Source organism: Otolemur garnettii, unplaced genomic scaffold, assembly GCF_000181295.1.
Source record: "Otolemur garnettii isolate 467f Iridium unplaced genomic scaffold, OtoGar3 scaffold00249, whole genome shotgun sequence".
Lineage (NCBI taxonomy): Eukaryota > Metazoa > Chordata > Mammalia > Primates > Galagidae > Otolemur > Otolemur garnettii.
The window spans coordinates 976,438-988,481 of record NW_003852644.1 but is presented as its reverse complement, the minus strand read 5'-3'; the positions used below and the strand labels follow the sequence as shown (position 1 = coordinate 988,481).

Genomic DNA, 12,044 nt, shown 5'->3' with positions numbered 1-12,044 from the left:
TCTGGATTTACTTTGAGTTTGTTTTATTTTTTATTTTTTTATTTTTTTGAGACAGAGCCTCAAGCTATCCCCCTGGGTAGAGTGTCGTGGCATCACAGCTCATAGCAATCTCCAACTCCTGGGCTCAAGCGAGCCTCCTGCCTCTGCCTCCCAAGTTGCTGGGACCACAGGCGCCCGCCACAACACCTGGCTATTTTTTTTTTTTTTGGTTGCAGCTGTCATTGTTGTTTGGCGGGCCCAGGCTGGATTCGAACCCGCCACCTTAGGTGTATATGGCTGGAGCCTTAGCCACTTGAGCCACAGGTGCCAAGCCTCGAGTTTGTTTTATGATGGACAATTGTGTTTATGCATAGACAAAAACACATAAGACAAAAGTAACTGTGTACTTCTGCTTTTTCTGTCTCTATGAATTTTCATTCCTTTGGAGACTGTTCAATTAAAGATTACTTGCTAAAAAAAAAAAAAGATTACTTGCTGGCTCGGTGCCCATAGCACAGTGGTTATGGCATTGATCTCAAACACCAAGGCTGGTGGGTTCGAACCCGGCCTGGGCCTGCTAAACAACAATGACAACTACAACAAAAAAATAGCCAGGTGTTGTGGCAGGTGCCTGTAGTCCCAGCTACTTGGGAGACTGAGGCAAGAAGATCGCTTGAACCTGAGTTTGAGGTTGCTGTGAGCTGTGGTGCCACAGCAGTCTACCCAGGGCAACATAGTGAGACTCTGTCTCAATAAAAAAAAAAAAAGATTACTTGCTAATTACCAGAATTTATTATTTACCCAAGGTCTCAAACTCAATAGATTAGGGAATCTTAGAAATTACAGAGGGTTGGGGCAATTCCTATGGCTCAAGGAGTAGGGTGCTGGCCTCATATACTGGGGGTGGCAGGTTCAAGCCCAGCCCTGGCCAAAACTGCAAAGAAAAAAAAGAAATTACAATAGGTTGACATTGAAAAACAGTATGACTACAGGTGGTGAATGAAAAATTGACAAAAATATGACACTTGAAAACTTATTCACTTTATAAAGTAGAGAACCTGTGTAGGACTACATAACTACTGCTATGTTGCAAGTGTCATAGGATTGATTTTTAAAATATAGGCATTAATTATAACTCAGTTTAGTTTAAATTTAGATATTTAGTATAAAAATGAAAATGCGCATGATTTATAGGCTAAGTATTATGAGTTTAGAAAGATCCATTTAATAAATTTCTTTGTGAGAAATTAATAATAGGTACATCTTAAATCTTATAAAAATCACAACACACAGTGTTTGCATTATATTTCATACCGTGATAAAACCGGGGAGAAGACATAGAGCTATCTTTTAAGTGAAAATTACAACAATTTAATGTATTCAAGGGTTTTCCTTACAAATTACTATTGAAGAAACTTGGAGTTTTTTTTTTTAGACACAGAGTCTCACTTTGTCACCCTGGGTATTTTCTTTATCCATTTATCTGTTACGGGCCATTTACCAGATTGTTTCCGTCTCTTGACAATTGTGAATAAGACCACAAGGAACATGGGAGTACAGATGTTTCTTCCACGTACCAATTTCATTTCCTTTGTATCTATCCCCAGCACTGGGGTTGCTATATTTTATGGTAGTTCTAATTATTATTTTTTGAGGAACCCCCAAACTTTTTTTTTATAGTGGCCAGTACTAATACACATTCCCACCACCAGTGTGTAAGCATTCCCCATTCTCCACATCCTCACCAACACTTGTTTTCATTTGCCTTTTTTTTTTTTTTTTTTGAGACAGAGTCTCACTATGTTACCCTGGGTAGAGTTCCGTGTCACCACAGCTCACAGCAACCTCAAACTCTTGGACTTAAGCGATTCTTTTGCCTCAGCCTCCCAAGTAGCTGGGACTACAGGCGCCCGCCACAATGCCCGGCTATTTTTTTGGTTGCAGCTGTCATTGTTGTTTGGTGGGCCCGGGCTGGGGATTCGAACCCGCCACCTTAGGTGTACGTGGCTGGCGCCTTAGGCGCTTGAGCCACAGGTGCCGAGCCGACTTTTGCCTGTTTTTAAATTGAGTTACTTGGGATTTTGCTATTAAGTTCCTTATATATTAAGGAATTATACATTATACTGGCCCTTGTCAGTTTGCAAATATTTCCTCTCATTCTATAGGTTGTCTCTTCACTTTGTTAATTGTTTCCTTTGCTATGCAAAAGCTTTTTAGTTTCATGTAATTTCATTGTAATTCACTTTGTTAATTGTTTACATTTCTGTGCAAAAGCTTTTCAATTTGATATAATTCAATTGGTCTATGTTTTCTATTGTTACCTATGCTTTTAAGGTTTATTTAAAAAATTTTTGCCCAGCCCAACATCATAAAGCATTCTCCCTCTGTTTTCTTCTAATAATTTCATAGTTTGGGGTTTTATATTTAAGCCTTTAATCCATTTTGAGTTTTGTATTGTTTTGTTTTGTTTTTTTGAGACACAGTCTCACTTTGTCACCCTCCGTAGAATGTTGTGACATCATGGCTCACAGCAACCTGTAACTCTCGGGTTCAAGTGATTCTCTTGCCTCAGCCTCCTGAGGTTCCCGCCACAAGACCTGGCTATTTTTAAAGACAGGGTCTCAGTCTAGCTCAACCTGGTCTTGAACTCGTGAGCTCAGGCAATCCACCCACCTTGGCCTCCCAAAGTGCTGGGATTACAGGTGTGAGCCACCATGCCCAACCTGAGTTAATTTTTCTATATGGGAAGAGATAGAAGTCTAGTTTCAATCTTTTGTATGTAGATATCCAGTTTTCCCAGCACCATTTATTGAACAGACTGTCTTTTTCCTGATGGGTGTTCTTGGGACTTTTGTCACAAATCAGTTGTCTATAGATTCATGGATTTATTTCTGTGCTTTCTCTTCTGTTCCTTTGTTTACTATAGCTTTGTAGTTTTTTTTTTTTTTGAGACAGTCTCACTCTGTCACCCTCAGTAGAGTGCTGTGTCCTCATAGCTCACAGGAATCTCCAACTCTTAGGCTTGAGTGATTCTCTTGCCTCAGCCTCCCAAGTAGCTGGGACAACAGGCGCCTGCCACAACGCCCGGCTATTTTTTGTTGCAGTTGCCACTGCTGTTTTAGGTGGCCGGGGCTGGGGCCGGGTTCGAATCTGCCACCCTCAGTATATGGGGCCGGCACCCTACTCACTGAGCCACAGGTGCCACCCATGTAGTATGTTTTGAAGTCAGATAGTGTGATGCCTCCAGCTCAGGATGGCTTTGGGTATTCAGGGTCTTTTGTGGTTCCATATGAATTTTAAGATTGTTTTCTTCTATTTCTGTAAAGAATGTCATCAACATTTTGATAGAGATTGCATTAAATCTGAAGATCTCTTTTGGTAGTAGGCCATTTTAATAATATTAACTTTGAATATGTGAACATCAGGTATCTTTCCATTCGTTTATGTGCTCCTCAATTTCTTTGATAAATGTTTTATAGTTTTTGGTATGGAGATTTTTTTTCTCATGTTTGGTTAAGTTTATTCTTAGGTATCTTATTTTTTGGTAGTGATTATAAATAGAATTGCTTATTTCTTCTTCTTGCTTTTTAGAGATAGAATCTCACTAGGTTGCTAGACTGGCTTTAAACTCCTGGGCTCAAGGGATCCTCCTGCTTTAGCTTCCTGAGTAGCTGAGACTACAGGCACATATCCCTATGCCCAGCTTGGGAACTGTTCTCTTGATATCTTTTTCAGATAGCTCACTATTAGTGTATAGAAACACAACTAATTTTTGTATGTTGGCTTTGTATCAGATGACTTTACTGAATTAGTTTGATATTATTGAGTTTCGATATTTTGGGGTGAATTCTTTAGGATTTTCTATATATAACATCATGTCATCTGCAAATAGGGACAATGCAACTACCTTCTTTCCAGTTTGGATGTCTTTTATTTCTTTCTCTTGCCTGATTGCTCTGGCTAGGACTTCCAGTATCATGCTGAATAGAAGTGGTAAAAGTAGGTGTCCTGATCTTGTTCCTAGTCTTAGAGGAAAAGCCTTCAGTTTTCCCCTGTTCAGTGTGACATTACCTGTGGGTTTGTCATATGTGGCCTTTGTTGTGTTGAAGTACATACCTTCTACACCTAATTTGTTGAGAGTTTTTAATCATGAAGGGATGTTGAATTTTCTCAGATACTTTTTCTGTGTCTATTGAAATAATCATACAGTTTTTCTTTTTCCTTTTGTTTTTCTTCTTAAATTTTTTTCTATATTTTTAAATTCTCTCATGAGGTTGTACTCTTTTTGTTAATGTAAAGTATAATATTTATTGTTTTGTGTATGTTGAACCATCCTTACATCCCTGAGATGATTCCTATTTGATCATAGTGGATGATGTTTTTATTTATTTATTTATTTATCTGAGACAGAGTCTCACTATGTTGCCCTCGGTAGAGTGCCATGATGTGACAGCTCATAGCAACTTCAAATTCCCGGGCTTAAGCAATTCTCTTGCCTTAGCCTCCCAAGTAGCCGGGACTACACATGCCCGCCACAATGCCCAGCTATTTTTTTATTGCAGTTGTTATTGTTGTTTAGCTGGCCTGGGCCGGGTTCGAACCTACCAGCCTGGGTATACGTGGCTGGCGCCCTACCCACTGAACTACGGGCACTGCCTGAATGATGTTTTTAATGTGTTGTTGAATCTGGTTTGCTAGCATCTTGATGAAAATTTTTGCATCTATGTTCATTAGGGATATTGGCCTGCAGTTTTCTTGTTTTGTGTGTCCCTGTCTGGTTTTGGAATCAGGGTAATGTTGGCCTTGTAAAATAAGTTTGGAAGTATTTCTTCCTCTTAAATTTTCCAGAATAGTTTGAGAAGAATTAGTATTACTTTTAAAATTCTTTCTAATTTTTTTTTTTTGAGACAGAGTCTCACTATGTCACCCTTGGTAGAGTGCCATGGCGTCACAGCTTACAGAAACCTCACACTCTTGGGCTTAAGCGAGTCTCTTGCCTCAGCCTCTCAAGTAGCTGGGATTACAGGTGCCCACCACAACACCCAGCTATTTTTTGGTTGTAGTTGTCATTGATGTTTGGCAGGCCTGGGCAGCTCCAGTGTATGTGGCTGGCACCCTAGCCACTGAGCTACAGGCGACGAGCCTCTCTTTTTTTCTTAGTCTAGCTAAAGGTTTGTCAATTTCATATTATCTTTTAAAAAAAACTATTTGTTTCATTGATCTTTTGGATTTTTTAAATGTCCATTTTGTTTATTTCTGCTCTAAGTTGTATGATTTCCTTCCTTCTATCAATTTTGGGCTTAGCTTGTTCTTGTTTTTCTAGTTCTTGAGATGCATGGTTAGGTTGTTAATTGGAAATCTTCTTTTTTGATATAGGTGCTTATTAGTATGAGCTTCCCTCTTAGGACTGCATTTGCTGTGTTCCTTAGGTTTGGGTACAGTGTGTTTCCATACTCATTTGGCTCAAGGAATTTTACCAAGTGAAGCACAACTACTACCAGAACTTGATTAGTGAGGTCCAAATATATTTTTAGAGACACGGTCTCATTATGTTGTCCAGGATGACCTCGAACTCTTAGGTTCAAGAGGGCCTCCTGCCTCAGACTACCAAGGAGCTAGGATTATAGACATGCTACACCCCTTGCTCAAAAAATTTTAATCACAAAAAACGGGGGTGTGTAATTTGGAAATGAATGCAATGACCAGGGCCTTTGTAATCCAAAGCCACCCAGCTCCTGGCTTAGTTGTCCATAGAATTCTAAGAGTGGTGGGTACTGAATCTTTCCAATCTGTCCATTGTCCTAATGTAGGCAGAAAGAGCCAGATGAACCTTAGGGGTCAAGGGACTTCATCTTTGCTTTCCCATTTCTATCAGGGTCACAGACCACTTCCCCATTTGTCTCTTATTGTGTTAGAGCCCTTTAAATATTGGGAACCATTTTGAACACAGCAGGGATTCCTGAAGCTTCTTCATAACTGTTCAGTTTTGGTTTGACAGCAATATACAATTCCTTGTTTGTTATCTTGAGGTAACAACCAGGACATTGCAGCAATGGAAGAAAATCATCCAGCTTTCTTTTTTTTTTGCATCTAAAATCTTTTTTTTTTTGAGACAGAGTCTCAGTATGTCACCCTGGGTAGAGTGCCATGGCATCACTGATCACTGCAACCTCAACTCTCGGGCTTAAGCGATTCTCTTTCTTCAGCCTCCCAAGTAGCTGGGACTACAGGCACTGGCCACAACACCCAGCTGTTTTTTGTTGCAATTGTCATTGTTGTTTATCTGGCCTGGGCCGGGTTCGAACCCGCTAGCCTCAGTGTATGTGACTGGCGCTGTAACGACTGTGCTATGGGCGCTGAGCCCACAATCATTTGGAAACAGCACTACTGTTTAGATTTTTACTAATAGCCCAATTAGTTTTGTATGGTTGTTTATATTTTATTTATTTATTTATTTATTTGGAATAATGAACACCTTTATTACATGAACTAAGACAGGAGCGAGGAAGAATTATTTGCCTTTCTGGATCTTGATTTTCCTCAGCTAGAACTCCAGCTCCTTGCCTTCTAGCACATAGCCATCTGCTCAGCCACACTGGCCTGGTCTTGATGTAATGCACACAAGAAGCTTGCCCTGCTAGAATTGCTCCCTTTGGTATTCTCTTACCTTTCATCATATTTCTACTGAATTTCTTTTTGACTTTTTTTTGTTTAAAATCTCTTCTTCAGGCTCGGCGCCTGTGGCTCAAGCGGCTAAGGTGCCAGCCACATACACCTAAGGTGGCGGGTTCGGATCCCCAGCCTGGGCCGCCAAACAACAATGACGGCTTCAACCAAAAAAAAAATGGCCAGGCGTTGTGGCTGGCGTCTGTAGTCCCAGCTACTTGGGAGGCTGAGGCAGGAGACTCGCTTGAGCCCAGGAGTTGAAGGTTGCTGTGAGCGTGATGCTATGGCACTCTACCCAGGGGGATAGCTTGAGGCTCCGTCTCAAAAAAAAAAAAATCTCTTCTTCAGGAGTCAGCTTGGCTCCTTTCTTGCAGCCCAGGGTCAGTGCATAGTGGGACTCATACTACTGTCGATAAGCAGGATGCAGTTCTTCACCAAAGTCTTGGTACGAACCAGCTCGTTATTGGATACATTGTAGACAACATCAATAATCCTTGTTTTCCTAGTAAAACACTCTAACCCCAAGAGAAGTTTCCCACGTCCAACCTTAGGGCACAGTATTTCTTGACATATCCCCACACACAGACGGTGTGTAAGTGGCAGGGGTTAATTTTAGTGTTGGCAGCAGGGCATCCCAACTCATACTTCCGCATCTTGTGGTAGGGCTTTCTCTTGCCCCTTATTTTGGCATTCTTTTACCTTTCATCATATTTCTTCTGAATTTCTTTTTAATCTTTTTTTGTTTAAAATCTCTTCTTCAGGAGTCAGCTTGGCTGTTTATGCCGGTTGTTTCAAGAGATGCTCATCACTAGGTGCTGGCTAGAAAGAGAAAATGCAAAGATTCATGGTCCGTTTTGTAAAATGCAGTCCCTCTCCATTGACATTGTTTCTAGTTGGTTATTTATATTTTATTTTATTTTATTGAGACAGAGCCTCAAGCTGTCCCCCTGGGTAGAGTGCTGTGGCATCACAGCTCACAGCAACTTCCAACTCCTGGGCTCAAGCGATTCTCATGCCTCTGCCTCCCAAGTAGCTGGGACCACAGGCGCCCACCACAACGCCCGGCTATTTTTTTTGGTTGCAGCCGTCATTGTTATTTGGCAAGCCCAGGCTGGATTCAAACCCACAAGCTCAGGTATGGGTGGCTGGCGCTTTAACCACTTGAGCCACAGGCACAGAGCTGGTTGTTTATACTTTAATTTACTTATTAGAGTGTAAGACCAAAAACTCAATTATTTGACTGATTAATTTCTCTTTCCCCATTTGAGTATTTAGAAATTATGTCCATGCGCAGGATAAAACGTGGTTTTGTTTGCTCAAGATCATTTTCTTTAATTTATTCAAACTAAACAGGGCTCGGCGCCAGGAGCACAGTGGTTACAGCACCAACCACATGTACTGAGGCTGGTGGGTTCAAACCCAGCCCAGGCCAGCTAAACAACAATGACAACTGCAACAAGAAAATAGCCAGGCATTGTGGTGGGGACCTGTAGTCCAGCTACTTGGGAGGCTAAGGCAAGAGAATTGCTTAAGCCCAAGAGTTTGAGGTTGCTGTGAGCTGTGATGCCAGAGCACTCTACCGAGGGCGACATAGTGAGACTCTGTCTCCAAAAAAAAGATATCTAAACAGATTATCATGTACATGAAGGGCAAATCTACATTACATGAAGACTGAAGTTTATACAACTTGGGATCCCTTTTTTTGTTGTTGTTAGAGACAGAGTCTCACTTTTTTGGTCTCGTTAGAGTGTTGTGGCATCATAGCTCACAGCAACCTCAGACTCTTGGGCTCAAGCAATTCTTTTGCCCCAGCTGCCTGAGTAGCTGGGACTATAGGCAACCTGCCACAACACCTGGCTGTTTGTTTTTAAGACAGAGTCTCACTTTATCACCCTCGGTAGAGTGCCATGGCAGCGTCACACAGCTCACAGCAACCTCCAACTCCTGGGCTTAGGTGATTCTTTTGCTTCAGCCTCCCAGGTAGCTGGAACTACAGGTGCCCGGCACAACGACTGGCTATTTTTTTGTTGCAGTTTGGCCGGGGCCGGGTTTGAACCCACCACCCTCAGTATATGGGGCCAGTGACCTACTCACTGAGCCACAGGGACTGCCCAGCACCCGGCTATTTTTTAGAGGCAGGGTCTCACTGTTGCTCAAACTGGGTCTCGAACCTGTGAGGTCTGGCAATCCAACTGCCTCAGTTTCCCAGAGTGCTAGGATTACAGGCGTGAGCCACCATGCCCAGCCTTGTGATCCCTTCTTATGAAAAATAATACAAAATTAGTTGCAAACATATTCTTTTTTTGAGGCAAAGTCTCACTTTGCCGCCCTTGGCAGTGTCGTGGCATCATAGCTCATAGCAACCTCAAACTCCTGGGCTCAAGTGATCCTTCTGCCTCAGTCTCTGGAGTAGCTGGGATTATAGGTGCCCACTACAGGCCTGGCTAGCTTTTGGTTTTTTTTAATAGTGATAGGGTCTCACTCTTGCTCAAGCTGGTCTTGAACTCCAGTTCAAGAAATCCACTCACCTCAGCCTTAGTGTCAAGGTTACAGGCGTGAGCCACCTCTCTGAATATTCATTTAGGAAAAGAAAAGAGGGCAGGTCTGTGGCTCAGTGAGTAGGGCGCCGGCCCCATATACTGAGGGTGGTGGATTCAAACCAGCCCTGGCCAAACTTCAACAAAAAATAGCTGGGTGTTGTGGCGGGCGCCTGTGGTCCCAGCTACTCGGGAGGCTGAGGCAAGAGAATCGCCTAAGCCCAGGAGTTGGATGTTGCTGTGAGCTGTGACGCCATGACACTCTACTGAGGGCGATGAAATGATACTCTGTCTCAAAAAAAAAAAAAAAAAAAGAAAGAAAGAAAGAAAGAAAAGAAAAAGAAATTACAACACATTACAAATTTTTAAAAACCTGACAAATATAACAAAAGCCAGCAAAATATTATTGTTCTTGGTATTATATTTGGAATTGACTTATCTGTATTAACCTTTTTCTCTGCGTTTTTGTTGCATACAATTATTTGTAACATAATTCTCTCTAGAGGGAACAGAAAGATAAGGCAGTCTTTCTCTTGCTCTGGTTGATTGGAATGTTTTATTGTTGGCAATGTAGCACAATCTCTTTCCATTTCACAAGTCCTTATCAGTACAGCTGCATCAGAAACTTCCTATGCGATTTCTTTCTTTCTTTCTTTTTTTTTTTGAGACAGAGCCTCAAGCTGTCCACCTGGGTAGAGTGCTGTGGCATCACAGCTCACAGCATCCTCCAACTCCTGGGCTCAAGAGATTCTCCTTCCTCTGCCTCCCAAGTAGCTGGGACTACAGGTGCCCACCACAACGCCTGGCTATTTTTTGGTTGCAGCCATCATTGTTGTTTGGCGGGCCCCGGCTGGATTCAAACCCGCCAGCTCAGGTGTATGTGGCTGGCGCCTTAGCCACTTGAACCACAGGCACTGAGCCCCAGGACTATCCTAATAACCTTGAACCCTGGTTGCAGCCTCCCCTATTCAACTTATACTCAACCAAGCAGGGCATAGAGCAGTGTTTTATAGGGTTCCTTGTCCCAGAGGTAGAAGTCAAGCTACACAATGAGGTCCAGCAGGCCCAGCACTATCACTGAGAACTACCATGAAGGTGGTTGAGGCCTCTGGCACCCTGCTGGGGTAGCTTCCTGCTTCCCGTGCAGAGAGTTTGGAGTTTTTCTTAGGGTGCCAGTACTTTTATAGCATCGGAGTTTTAGGCTTACGTTTCTTTGGGGGTTTTTTGCAGTTTTTGGTCGGGGTTGGATTTGAACCCACCACCTCTCGTATATGGGGCTGGAGCCCTACTCCTTTGAGGCACAGGTGCTGCCCCAGGCTTACGTTTTAAAATGTTTTCCTCCTGGAAGTCTTTGAAATCAATCAAAATAAAAGGTTATCAGCTATGAGAGCTGCAGAATCCTCATTTGTTTATTTCATCCAGAAGTAGGCAAAGGTGTCTAGCAAAAGAAGTTCCTCCCCTTTAATATTGTCCTTACTGCACAGACATACATATGGAGAGAAATGGCCATTCCCTCGCCTAGCAGAAGACTCTTGTGAGGTCCAGCATGCTGGAGACTGTTAAGGAGGCCTTCCCTGAGGATGTAGGTCCCTCCCCTGTGACTGTGCCCAACCCGCGGGTCTTCTATGGGTATGTGGGTCATTACGAAAGTTTAGAGATGCACAGAAATCAAGAAATGTAACATCCATGTGGACAGAAACAAATGAAGCCCTCTCAGTGATACTGTAAGCCATGAGAGTGGAAACTTACATGGGTGAGTCAGAAAGAATGCTGTGGCTGTGTTTCTGGGAAGTAATGCACCATAATGTACCATAGCACAGTCTGTCTCAGAACTTTCATAGTGACCCATATACAGGGTTTCAGGGTGGACCTTGGCCATAGCATTCATAAGCTTGGGAACCACTGGGCACAGACGGGCAGGTAGAGTTTGGTGCTTTGCTACTGTGGTATAGGGCAGGCCGGCTGGGCTCTGAGGCCAGACCCTCGTGCTGGCACCTGCAGCTTCTCCACCGTCCTGCAGCCGTGGCCCATTTGTGTATGTTACTGGGATTCCTCTAGTTCTCAGAAGGGGAGGAAAGAGCAGACGGGGCCAGCCTTAAGGAGCTCAAGGTCAGGCTGAGTTATCGTGATTCGCTTGTTCCACTTCTCCAGGCACTTGGATGTCCTCTCCCTAGAGAACACACATAGGGCAACACAGCCCTGGCCTGCCCTGGTGGTGACAGTAGCGTGCACAATGTAACACCACCGCAAACAGGCAGAACCAGTTCTGCTATAGCTGCACACTAGCTGCAAACAGAGCCTGAGTCCACAGAGAAGGGCTACTCGGCTGGCTCTGGTGGAGGCAGAAAGCCCTGGTCCTTGGGCACAACTACTCTGGCCTCTGACAGGACACACAGAGAAGATAATGGATGGTGTTACAAACACATTTCCCCAGACTTCAATCTGGGAAACAGAACACCTCACCCAGGCTCCTACTTTCTAAGTTGTAAGACATGCTTACCTGACAGGAGAGATGCCATCATCATGAAGTAGTTTTCCCAGGGTGAAGCTTATCCATTGCTCTAAATTGTAAGACAAATGTGCTAATGGGTCTTGTCAGTCTTGCATACTAGAACATAGCCATGATTCACATAAATGGCACTTTTGGTCACTTACCCTAAAAGACAATAAGAAGTAATCAAAATAGGCCAGAGGACCAGAAACTGGCCACCAGACTCTGACAGATGAGAAATCACAAGCCTGTTTTATCATTGCCACCAAGGTTCAACTCCCCCATTAGTAGCAATCCTTCAGGGAAGGAGGGTGAGAGACTTGATGGCACTTACAGTGCTCTGTGGGGACTTCCCAGGCCAGGACTCTGTT

At 43.2% G+C, this 12,044-nt stretch overlaps 1 pseudogene; it reads right to left on the bottom strand.

Annotated features, from left to right (window-relative positions):
• Positions 1-6,490: 6,490 nt before the first annotated feature.
• Positions 6,491-12,044, bottom strand: part of LOC100963907 — a 41,775-nt pseudogene continuing 36,221 nt past the window's right edge.